The following is a 12,852-nucleotide window of genomic DNA, read 5'->3' as shown; positions in this document are numbered from 1 at the left end:
GTAGGGAAGGCAGTGAGGTGGAACAGGGACAAGCTTAGTCAAGGAACCCAAATGCCCGGTTCCAGAAGAGTGTGAAGCCTAGACCCCCTGGGGACTCATGTTCCCCAGACTCGGCCGCACAGAAAGTGTGATGTTTCTCCTTCCGTCACTCCCCAGGGCAGAAACAAATGCTGCAGAAGCACGTGAGCTGTGGAAGCAGATTCTCCCACTATTTTCCCCCGCTTCATTTTCAAGTTATTGCCTACAGGCTGGTATGCATTCTCTTGATTCCTTTTCGTGAATCTCAGCAAAATGCTTATGTAAGAGATTGGCCTTTTCACAACAATTAGACTCTCTGCCGGGGCAAGTCACCAGTTGTATCAAGAGTCCTAAACTTAGAAATCCCAAGATACATTATTTTAAAAGGTCTTGGGTGAGTTCATTCAGATGATAAATGATGACATTTATACAGAAACCAACCTGGATTGAATCGTAGGCCAGCCAGTGTGGCTGGAGCATAGAGGTCTATGGAGACAAGATAGTAGGAAGATTCTGGAAAGAATGTTGGAAGGCCTTGAATGTCAAGGAGACCAGGCTATATTTAGTAAGCTCTCGCAGGAAACTTTAGCAGATCAGAAAACAGGGTAATAGCACAAGTGCTGCTTTTAGGCCATGGAAGACATGAGAAATTGAAGGAGAAGAAACTCGTGTTGTTGTGTGTGTGTTTTTTAAATTTGTGTATACAGTGAAGAATGGCAGGAAAGCATTACAAAGATACTCAAAATAGCTCAGCAATCATCTCTGAGTGATAGAATTATTAATGCCTTTTATCTTTTAAAAATATTTTTATTGATTTCAGAGAAGAGAGAGAGGGAGAGAGACAGAAACATCAATGATGAGAGGGAATCATTGATCGGCTGCCTCCTGCACACCCCCTACTGGGGATCAAGCCCACACCCTGGGCATGTGCCCTGACCGGGGAATCGACCCATGACCTCATGGTTCATAGATCAATGCTCAACCACTGAGCCACACTGGCCAGTCACCAATGCTTTTTATCTTATTCATCTGAGTTGTCTAATGTGATTGAGAATGCATATGTGTTGCTTTGCATTCAAGACCTGAATTATGTAATTTTATATAAAAAAAATTTAAATAGGAGAAAGAATCATTAAATGAACCCCCCACACCTGCTACCCAAATTAAACAACTACCAAGATTTTGCCATATTGGCTCTATCTCCCCCCCTTTTTAATTTCTTTCCATTCCTTTCCCAGTATCTTGCCCTTGCTAGTTCCTGTGTCTTTCTGACCTGACCCATTAGTCCCCAATAGCTCTAGTTCCTGTGTCTTTCTGCTCTGACCCATTAGTCCCCAATAGCTCTAGTTCCTGTGTCTTTCTGACCTGACCCATTAGTCCCCAATAGCTCTAGTTCCTGTGTCTTTCTGACCTGACCCATTAGTCCCCAAAAGCTCTAGTTCCTGTGTCTTTCTGACCTGACCCATTAGTCCCCAATAGCTCCCCTGCTTCTCAGCACAGCACGCGGTGCCCACTCCATTTCACTTCCTGCCAATCTTTCAAGGCGTGCCCACCCCCCATTTCCTTTCAGCGGGTTCAAAATTATTTTAAGAAACAAAGGTACAAGCTATTCGTGCCTCCCTGCCCCCCCCTTTTTTTACAGAAGTGATTCCTGGACAACTGGGGGTGTTACCACGCTGAGAGTTGTGGAGAAAATATGAAAAACAGCACAGACCTAGTGAGGCCATGTTACAGTCTACGGTGAATCTGCTTTGGGAACAAAACAGACTCGTCAGCATGAAAAACTTGCCCCAGTTGGTAACTCTTCTCCTGAGTCACCTCCTTCAATTAAGAACCTCTTTGTGATCTTTGAAGGGAAAGCTGCAAGCTGGCTCTTGCTGGATAGAATTCAGCGTCTTTGACACTAACTAGTCCCTCATGTCATTGCCATGAACCTTAGCAACAGGCTGCGCAGTCCCTGATGCCTTCTGCGTCTGCTTAGGGCCATTTTCCTTCTCTGGTCCCGTTGTTCCATTCATGTTGGGGGAGCAAAAACTTCCTTTAACCAGTTAACTGCCACACGTCCAAAATGGAAACCATCCCCACCTGCCATGGTATTTTGAATTTAATTTTAAAAACCAGTTTGCAATGAATATTATAAATATATAACAATTCCGGTGCTCTTGAATATTTTGAGCTGGAAATTTTCACGAAAAATGATTTTAAAGTGGATCAGGGCTACCACTTAGGGAAAATATATATATATTTTATAGATGCATATGTCTACAGACACTTAAGGCATACAATGGGTTAACCTTTAAAGTCGTGCTTCTTGGTGGGGGAGTTGGGGGCAGGTGGAGGGTGGAGGGGGTCAATGGTCACACTTTCAACAATAAAGATAAATTAAAAATAAATAAGAAAGCAGCAATTCTTAATTTTTTCCTCCCCGTCACAAGTGAGGAATAGTGAACTGAGTTCAGTGTTTAAATAATAATAGCTAAAGTATAGAGGACTGTTGATTTGCCAACAACACTCTCAATTGTCACACACATTAGCTCTTTTTTAAAAAATATATTTGTATTGATTTCAGAGAGGAAGGGAGAGGGAGAGCTAGAAATATCCACGATAAAAGAGAATCATCCATCGCTGCCTCCTGCAGTCCCCACGCTGGGGATCGAGCCTGCAACCCGGGCATGCCCCCTGACTGGGAACAGAACCCGTGACCTGCTGGTTCATCAGTTGGCGCTCAACCACTGAGCCACAGCGGCTGGGCCGTATTAGCTTTGAACCCTGACAACACCCTGTAAAGTAGGCACTAGTTACCTTCATTTTTATAGATAAGGCACTGAGCCATAAAGAAGAATAAGTGAGGAGCCCAATACCACTGGGCTATGAGGTGATGGAGCCAGAATTTGAATCCAGAAACCTGGCAACAAACTCACTGGGGATTTTTTTCCCCCCTCCCTAAACAAACAGAACCATCTCAAATCTCAAAACCACCCCTGGAGAGAAATTCCTTATTTGAATAAATACCAGAACCCTTCACTTTAAAAGCAAGAAAACAAGGCGCCACTATCACCATTTAGATTGTTCTGGGTCAACAACAACTCGCCCAGTTGATAATTGTCTCGTTATTACTAGCATTGAGATTATGCAAGCTCCATGCGGGCAGGGACCATAGCTTCACCTTTACTGGAGGTAAGTAACACATAAAATAATGTTAAATGAATTAAGGTTGATAAAGGGCTCTGGATTTAAAAAAAGGGCATGGTGCACCACACCTACGTCTAGTTGACCATAGTTTATCCAAATCAGGACACTTTCTAAAGTAGAAGAGGAAACCAGTACGAATGACACCAGGACAACAGTCTTATTGGAGCAGTTTTGCTTAGAAAGCAGCACAGCCACCCACATCAGCCGAGTCCCACGGCGAGGTAATTTACGAACATGTTAGTGTCCCATATTTTAGAAGAATGAAGGCTGTTTCGTAGCATAAATTTGTCAGACAGCCCTACAAGCTTCTTCCTAACTGTTTTTATGACCCATTAGTGAAAACATTGCCTGCTATCTTTTTGTTGTTGTTGTTAATCCTCACCAGAGGATATTTTTTCCCATCGATTTTTTAAGAGAGAGCAGGGATGGGGTGTGGTGGTGGGGGGGGGGAGGATTGATGTGAGAACATGGCCAGAGATCTAACCAGGTTCGTGCCCTTGACCAGGAATGGAGCCCTTGACTGGGGATCGAACTGGTGTGCGGGCCAGTGTTCTAACCACTGAGCCACACAAGCCAGGGCTCCGGCTATCTTTGAAGTCCTTTATTTATGCTGCTGTTCTAAACAAGTGTCTGCAGTATCTGCCTAGACGTTTAGTCTCTGTCCCACGTTGAAATTTTCTATTAAACTAGAAATACTAAGCAATATTTTCACAAATTCTAGGAGTTCTTTTCTACGTAATTCTGATCTTCAAACTTTGCGATCACCCACCTACTTTAGGGGTGGTGACACTTGGTCGGCAATTCAGAGAAGTATTTATTCTTTCTAGCTAAAAAAGAAATGAATCTTTCAATCTTTGTTTCTGTGGCTAGAAAATCAGTATTTATGATTTCTTATGAACTCCTTTCGTATCTAGCATTTAGGGGATAGTGGTGTTGGATGTCTAGTTGTTTACACCCTTAAAAATGATTTAGCTTTCCCGTTTTGCCAGCTCAGCCTTTTAAGTCTCCGATGAGCTACAGCAAGGATATAATATCATTTGCAGTGTTATTTGCAAACATAAAAGGAAATGACTGCGTGGCTCACAGACACCACTTACATTCCATTGTAGACGAGAAAGCAGGGAACATAAGCATAGTAGTTACCGATTTAAATGGTTTGCCTGTTGTTCCATAAAACACTTGCTTCATTTACTCCTCCAAGTCTGTGCGATTCGGCTCAGTTACTGTGAAGCAGAAAATATTATCAATTAGAGCCGCAGTGCATGAGTCCTGAATCACCGGGCTCCGGTACCCTGGTGTGTTACGGTACCCAAGGCTACACCCTGCTTCCCGCCCCAGCGCACACATCCCAGTACGCCTGGCTGTGTTGAGAGTCGAGATAGACCGAAACGCAACAGAGAACAACACTAAAAAGGCTCAAAGTTAAGAAACACAAGTTTCTCCCAAGGTGAAACCTGAGAATCCACAAGAGGAATAAAGGATAGATAGATGACCACAGCTCTTGCTCCTTTGGGGCCCAGTAAGACTAAACCTCTACATTGGCAAAAGCCCTCACATCAAACTCAGCACATCTAAAACGGGACTTATTTTCTTTTCCTACCGTCCAACTCCAGTTCTAGGTCAATGGCAAGGTCACGGGCAAAGGCTAGAAACTAAAATCCTTTGAACCGAAGCCCGTCTCTTCCACCTGCCGAGCAATCAGTCAGCCAGTGTTTCTTGGATCCCATGTTTGGTTCTCACTTCCATTGCTTCACTGTCATCCAGGCCTTCGCGGATTCATTCTTGGGCCTGAGAACAGCTTTCCAGCTGGTCCCTCTCGCACATGATCTTCGCCTTCCCATCCATCCTCACACGTTGTAAGTGGCAAGCTAATCTACCTAAAGACCACTCTCATTTTCTTCTAGAGCAGGGGTCCTCAAACTGCGGCCCGCCGAAACCAGGTATCCGGCCCGCCAGGTGTTTTTGCCGCCACTGCCTGTCCTGCCCAGCAGCCGACTGGTCCCGGGCCCGCAGTGCGCACGTGTGGAATGTCTGAGGGACAGGGAACTGGCCCCTGTTTAAAAAGTTTGAGGACCTCTGGTCTAGAGGGAGGCTCAGCAGCTCCCTCAACTGCAAGGCCCTCACTGTCTAGATCCCTTTTGTCCTCCTCAATCTTATCTCATTGGTTCTGAATCCGTATTCTCTCATCTGGTCAAGTCCTTCTCGGCACAAACTCCAGGCCCTGCCCGCTGCTCCTGGGCCTTCTCCAGGGCACGTCTTTTCTCCTTTGTCCATTAAAGTTCCGAGACCAGTTCAAGCCCTCGCTCCAACCCTGGCCGTCTCTGAATGGCGCTGCTTGGCCAACATCTGACTCCTTTTTTCAACAAGCAGAACCCCGTGCTAGCAGGTGGGTCCTTCACTCAACCTTGAACGGGAGAGGCAGAGGGGGTCAGAGTGCTTGAGGGTAAGCTCCCAGGTCAGACGCCCCCTTTTTTAGGATGTCACCTTGGGTTCATTGCTTAACCTCTGCCAGTGTCAGTGTATTGATCAGTCCAATGGGGATAAGAATAGGCCTGCCTCACGGTGGTGTTGAGGGGTTGACGGAGACAATTCAAATGAAGTGCCCAGCACTGTGCCTGATGGGAAAGTCCCCCGTAAACATTAGACATTATTCCTGAGGCATTTGCTGAGTCCAGGCTCGAGAGCCCAGCCTCCAGGAGTTCTCAATCCAGAGGAAGAGAGACTCCGTGTGTGTGTGTGTATGTGTGTGTGTGTGCGTGCGTGTGTGTGTACATGTGTGTGTATGTGTGTGTGTACGTGTGTGTGTCTGTGTCTCTCTGTGTGTATGTGTGTGTGTGTGTATGAGTGTGCACACGCAGGCAGGAGAGGTAGAGTCAGGATGACACTGAGGGTTAGAGGCACCATTGCCAAGGTAACTAAAGAGCCCAGGAGAAAGGTCAGGGAAATGAAGGGAAGATTATATGGTTGGACCGGGAAACACTGTAGGTGCCAGCAGGTCATACTGAGTCATGCTTGTCACCTACACTCCGTTGGCCCCAGCACATCTGCTTCCATCCTCCCTCACTCTGCTCTGGACACCCGGAGGCTCATCGGAGGGACAACCTCCATAGCCCCCTCGCGCTCCCTCTCACCACGGCCCTCTGGCTTCTGCTCCAGTGTGGCCGGGGGTGGGGGTGGAGGGCTCAGCAAGAAATCGGAAGAAAGGAGGCGCGTGAGGTCTGGGTACTTATTTCTCTGGTCTCTTCCCACCGAGACCATCCCAGGCTGGCGGCATCCCTGGTAGATCACTGTGCTCTCCAGGCAGCCTGCCCTCCACAACTCCCTCACCTCATCCCTGTGGACTAGTCTCTTGGGGTTCCCTGATCCCCAAACCTTTGTAAATCGTCCCTTGGTAAATAAACCCTCCTGGAATTAGCCCAATTTAAATCTGTTTCCTATCGACACCTGAAGTGATACACCACGTTGACCTGGCCGTTAGGATTCTGGCTAGAATTTGGAAGCGAGATTCGGGTTGGAGATACAGATGCTGAAAGCCAGTGCAATCAGGGGGAATGAGTGAGACTGCTGCCTGACGGGGACTAGATGAGGAAAAGAGCATCCGAGGCCGACCCCGGGTGGCCTCCATCTGCTTCAGGCCGTGAGAGACAGAACACGGCAGCGTCGAGTGGGAAAGTAATAACAACTCTCTTTACTTATGACCCTGACGCTCCTCACATCTTCCCAGGAAGATGTAAAAATGTAATAATCCCGTTGACAGGACAGTCATCGTCGAGCATCCTGAGGGCGCCTGACAGCGGGGACTTGGCTTGGAAACAGACTCCGGGTTCATTATGCACCTCTCTGCAGAGGAACCTTTCAAATTGTTCAATTTATTTTTTAATAGGCAATGCGTTCACATGACTCAAAAATCAAACGGTGAAAATGAAAAGGTAGACAGTGAGCTTCTTTCCCATTTCTGTGCCCATTCACCTCGTTTCTTGTCCCAGTTTCTCCAGTACCATTTTTTTTTATGAGTTGCTTGTATACAGGGTGGTGCAAAAGTAGATTTACAGTTGTAAGTATGCAAAAACAGTCTATTCTTGTTGTTATTTATTGATTATTGTATTATTTTCCCAAATGAGCAACTGTAAACCTATTTTTACCCCACCCTGTATTCTTCCCATTTTTTTATGTAAACTCAACTAATATAACGCTATGTTCTTATTTTCCCTCTTTCTTAACCAAAAGGCATTATACTAAATGTACTATACCTTGTTGTTGTTGTTTTCACTTAACAGGGTATCTTAGAGAATGTTTCATCATCTTCTAGACTGCATACTTATAGGTTTGTTTTCTGGGGGGGTTGTTGTTTTGTTTTTGTTAATCCTCACCAGAGGATATTTTTCACATTAATTTTTAAAGAGAGTAGAATGGAGGGAGGGAGAGGGAGGAGGGGAGAAAAAATGGCGGGGGAGAGACAGAGAGAGAGAAACATCCATGTGAAAGAGACACATTGATTGGTTGCCTTCCACACATGCCCCAACTGGGGCCAGGGATAGAACCCACATCCCAGGTAGGTATCCTTGACCAGAAATCCAACCAAGACCCTTTGGTGCCTGGGCTGACGCTCTAACCACTGCACCACACCAGACAGGGCCTCAGGGTTTTTTTTTAAATAATTACACAGAATTCCATGGAGTAGAGATACCACTGTTTCTTTACCCTGAGGCAGAGGAGCTTCAGCGAGTGCTGCCTACCAACCTCAGGTTCCTAACTGCAGGTCCCACCCCTTTGCTCCTCCCTGCAAACACCGTCACCCCCTGCTTCTCTTTAGGGCTTTGTCTCCCTCCCAGTAGAGAAGATTGAGGGCTTCACGAGGAGCTTTCTCACATTCCTGTATCATCGATAAACCCCACTCCATCTTCATCTTCCCTCCGCGGCAATACAGGAGGCTGCTCCCGCCTGCCCTGTTCATGCAAATCCTCTTATCGCTGGTTCAGATGCATCTCCAGTCCTCTTCTCAGGACCTTACACTATAGTCAACCCTCGTTTCTCTCCTGTGGATTAAGCTTCTCCCTCTCAACTGGACCCTATAATAATACAGCAACCCCCCTAGACTCCATCCTCTCTCCAGCTCCTGCCCTCTCTCCCTCCCTCTTCATCAGAGCCAAACTTCTCGGGAGAGGCCTCCACAGTCACAGTTCCAGTTTTCCTGCTGGCTACTCACTCCCCCATCTATTTCAGCCCAGTTCCGCCCCAGCAGCCCCTCCAGGCTTTTCACTCTAAGCCACCCGTGACGCTCAGGCCATTCAACACAGGTACCCTTCAGCCTTACTTGACTTCTCAGCAGCATTTGACACGCCGGCCCTCTCCCTGTCAGAAACACTCCTGTGATGACACTCACTCTCCTGGATTTCCCTAATCTCTGCTACTTCTTTCCCATAGACCGGGAATGATTCTTAGTCCATAGTTAGGTGTCTAAGAAATGGGGCCGAAGAAGTAGGGTGAGGTGGGTGAGGCATTTGCACTCAGTTTGATGCAAAATTTAAGGGGGTGCTAAGTAACTTACTAAACAACCGAAATCACATTTTAATACAATATTTTTTTAAAGTTCCATTAATGTCAAAAAAATCCACATTGAACAAAATATCAAAAATTTTAAATGAAGACCAGGGCTGTGCATATTCAGCTTGGAGCCTAAGGCAAAAGAAAAAAAAAAAGCCTCCATACTTCTACTAGACACATGTCTTTATGGATTTTGTAATGCTTAATTTGTTCCCTGAACATTGACCCAGTTGGGAAAAATATTGGAAAATTGAAAAGTAGATGTCATTAATACATTATTTTAAGTTTCATATGTCTTATTTACACCAAAATTAGATTATGATTCTACTTCAAGTTAATTAAGATTGTCACCTGATCAAGACAAATTTTAGAATGTGGCAATTCTGTTGTCTTAATGGGAAATGAGGCAAACAAAGAAGCAGATTTGGAAAATGTTATTGACGAGCTGGCTTCTGTGCAAGCCAGGGCTACACTCCCCACTTCCTCAGACTCCATTATGGCATATAAATGGAACTGTCAGGAAACATCACATTTTGTTCTATGTTTTTAAACCAAAGTTCAGACTTCTTCCTACTGTCCCACCAGCCTGGTGAGAAATTTAGCCTCAGTGGTTCTTTGGAGTTTTCCATCATAGAACTGGGCAAAGATCTGGAAGTCATTACCCCCTGACCCCCCCACCCCCACCCCAGGCACTGGGGCAAGCTTTCCACTCATTGGTCATCCATTCTCATTAGCTCTACAATATGCTTGCCCAGGTGCACCTGCGGCCTCCAGGCCCCGTGGTTTTGCTGCATCTAAGGCAGAGGTGGGGAACATCGGCCCACGGGCCATAAAAGGGCCAAGGAATCATTTGGTCTGGCCCTGCCATTAGGGGTGAATTAATTAAATGCTTGACCAAACATAGCAGACTAATTTTTAAGCTGATAATTCTGTATGGCCCTCGAATGATGTTATAAATATCCACATGACCCTTTAAGGCAGAAAAAAGGTTCCCCACCCCTGATCTATGGTCTCGGAAAGGCTCGGGGATCTTGGCTGAAGTTGGGACCTTGAGCTGAGTGTGGGGGTCTTTACAATTCAGGACCCTTTGGGCCTGTCTCCCTTGGCCCCATAGCTTTTCTTTGTCTTCTTGAAATTTTACCAAAAACAGCAAGAAGCTTTCATTTCAGAATCCTTCTACCTTAGGCCCTGCCAAGATCCCTGAAGCCAGGAATAATGAAAGCAAGCTATTAGCTTAGAATGGGATGAAAGGGGAAAATAAGAGAGAAAACGAAAATTATTATTTCCACAGACTCTCTGCCACATCAGCCTCTTTTTCGGGTCCATCTTCCTCCCCCTGGTCACCCAGGGTAGGAGACCCACAGGGCTGGGCCTTATCCGTATTCTCCCCAGGGAACCTCATTCCCTTCCTGGCTGCAGTCTCCATCCCTAAGCCGGTGGCAGTCCGATTGATTTGTTTCTCTGGCCCAGACCTGGGTACCTAGCCCTGGACTGATATGTCCAATTGTTCAACAGCTCCATTTGGACAGTTTGCAGTGACATCAAAGTTAATACGCCCAGTCCCTTCCCAGTGCCGTCGCACTCCGAGTAATCACTCCAGACGGCTCCACTCCCAGTTCATCCTGAATCCCGTCCACTGCCTCTCCTGTCTGGTTCTCAAATTTCGCCTCGCTCCATGCCCACTGCCTCCACTCTGGGCCACCACGGCCTCTGGACTAGACTATCGTAAAAACCTAATGGGTCTTCCCTGCTCCCCATCAGAGCCTCCTCCAACCTCCTCCCCAAGTTGCCAGCAGAACGACCTTTCTGAACACAAATCTGAAGGTGGTACCTTCTGGCTCAAACTCTACAAAGGCTTTCCATTGCTTCTGGAAATCCACCCACAGGCCGGATAATCCTGTTAGGTCTGCTTCCTCCTCCTTCCTCACCCCTTAGCTTCCCTTGTCCCATCACCCCCTACCCAGCGTTGCTCCTTGAACGCCAGCCCCCCAGCTGTTCTCCCCCAAGCACCCAGCTCTCCTTGTCTGCATGCTCATTTGCATGATTATGTGATTAATGCCTGCCTCGCCCTCTGCACTGGGTGTCCCCAAGGCCCCACACGGAGCCCCTAATACTCTATGCTGCTGGGTGTCCCCAAGGCCTCACACGAAGCCCCTAACACTCTATGCTGATGTTGGTGGGCAAATGAGTGACTGGATTGCATTCTTTTTTTGCGAGCTGAGCCCTTCTGAAGTTTCGAAGTCTATTTGTGAGAAATGTTTCTCTCTCCATAACGTTAGAGAATCAGTGTTCCAGGCGCTGGTTAAGAGCTTTTTACACGTGTTAACTCGGTTCATCCCTTAGATGGGCCTGGGAGGGAAAAGCTATTTTTATCCGGATTTTCTAGATATTGACAGAGTTCAACAACTCGCTCACGGGCTCGCCGCTAATGAGCAGTGGAGCTGCGACTCGAATCCAATTTTGTTTGCACTGAACCTCCTGTTTGTTCGGCAACTATTACCCAGCGAAAAGCACCGAGGCCGAGATGGGCTAGAACACCTTTAAAGGGGGCAGGTGTCCAAACGAAAGGGATTACTGCCTGTGGAAGTGACACTGTGCCCCGTTTCATTTAACCCCCTGTAACGGATGAAGCTGGGGATTCCTCACGCCCATTTTACAGATGGGGAAGCTGAGGCGCAGAAAGGGTCGCATACGCAGTCGAAGGCCTACCTGGAACCCAAACGCAGCTCAGGGCGACTCTGCAGCCAGCGATCTCGCCTCCGAGTGAAATCTCGCGGAGCAAGCTGCCTGCGATCGGTCCCTTTTCACCACAAACAGCTCACCTACAGGTTCCAGGTTCCAGGACCCACACCTGGGACTGCACATAGGCATCACCTGGCGAGCTTGCTGGCGTCACGGCTCCCTAGGTTTCCCCGTTAGAGATGTCGGTGCGGGAGGGCCCTTTAACCCGAGTTTTAAATCAAACGAGCACCCTAGGCAGTTCTGCTACAGGTGATTCTAATCTCGTGCTTCCAAAACGTTAGCAGGACCCAGACTCACCTGGGCGGGCTGGTCAAGGGCAGATCGCTGGGCTCCCCGCCTAGACTTTCAGACGCAGAAGAGCTGGGGCGGCTGGAGAATGTTAATTTCGAGGAGGTTCTTAGGTGATGCGGGGGCCAGCTTTTCAGGCCCACTAACTCTCCTGGGACAAGACTCTGAGACACACTTCATTGGTTATTTCATCTAATTCTTCTCGATTCCACCACTTTGGAAGCAATTTCCAAAATACAGGTGTCCCCTCGCCGCCATTCCTCCATAACCTCCTCTTAGAGAACTGCAGAGAAAAGCAGATTTGGGAACTTGGGGGAAATTCATTTGTGGTGAAATATTTAAGCAGCTTGAGACGAGAAAGAATCTCCTACTTTCAAAATAACGTGACCTTTAAACAAAACTCCAGAATATTAGATGCCTCTAAGTAGGACTGATCCCAGATGCAAAATAGAGCAGCAGTCAGTGATTTCTCACCTGTCCGCTTAAGATTTAAAAGGCAAGGAAATTCATTTCAATAGAGCAGCAGTCAGTGATTTCTCACCTGTCCTGCTTAAGATTTAAAAGGCAAAGAAATTCATTTCTGTTTAACTGTGCGTGTGTGTGTGTGTGTGTGTGTGTGTGTACATATATTTGTGAGTATATCCAATAAAGTATAATTTGCTTTGGAAGCTCTTTAGCTTTTAAGAAACTTGCAGGATATCCAATTTAATATGATGGATAATTTCAATCAAGTTAAAAGTAGGGTTCGCCCTGGCGGGGTGGCTCAGTTGGTTGGAGTGTCTGTCCTCCAGTACATCAAAAAGTTATGGGTTGGATTCCCAGTCAGGGCATAGATCTAGGTTTCGGGTCTGATCCCTGGTCAGGGCGCATACAGGAGGCAACTGATCAATGTTTCTCACATCGATATTTCTCTCTCTCCCCCCCCGAACCCCTCCCCCTACCATCCTTTCTAAAATCAGTAAAAACATAACCTCAGGTGAGGATAAAAAAATAAAAACAAGTAGGGTTAAAAATTTTTATCTTCTACCGTTCCTCCGGGAAAATCATCTTGTTTTGTTATGTAATATT

The 12,852-nt window shown here is 46.7% G+C and overlaps 1 protein-coding gene across 1 annotated transcript in view; it reads right to left on the bottom strand.

Annotated features, from left to right (window-relative positions):
- Positions 1-12,852, bottom strand: part of MAGI3 (membrane associated guanylate kinase, WW and PDZ domain containing 3) — a 162,885-nt gene that overhangs the window by 149,569 nt on the left and 464 nt on the right. The window lies entirely within an intron of this gene.

The sequence above is a fragment of the Myotis davidii genome, unplaced genomic scaffold (genome assembly GCF_000327345.1).
Source record: "Myotis davidii unplaced genomic scaffold, ASM32734v1 scaffold217, whole genome shotgun sequence".
Classification (NCBI taxonomy): domain Eukaryota; kingdom Metazoa; phylum Chordata; class Mammalia; order Chiroptera; family Vespertilionidae; genus Myotis; species Myotis davidii.
This window is presented reverse-complemented; position numbering and strand designations above follow the sequence as displayed.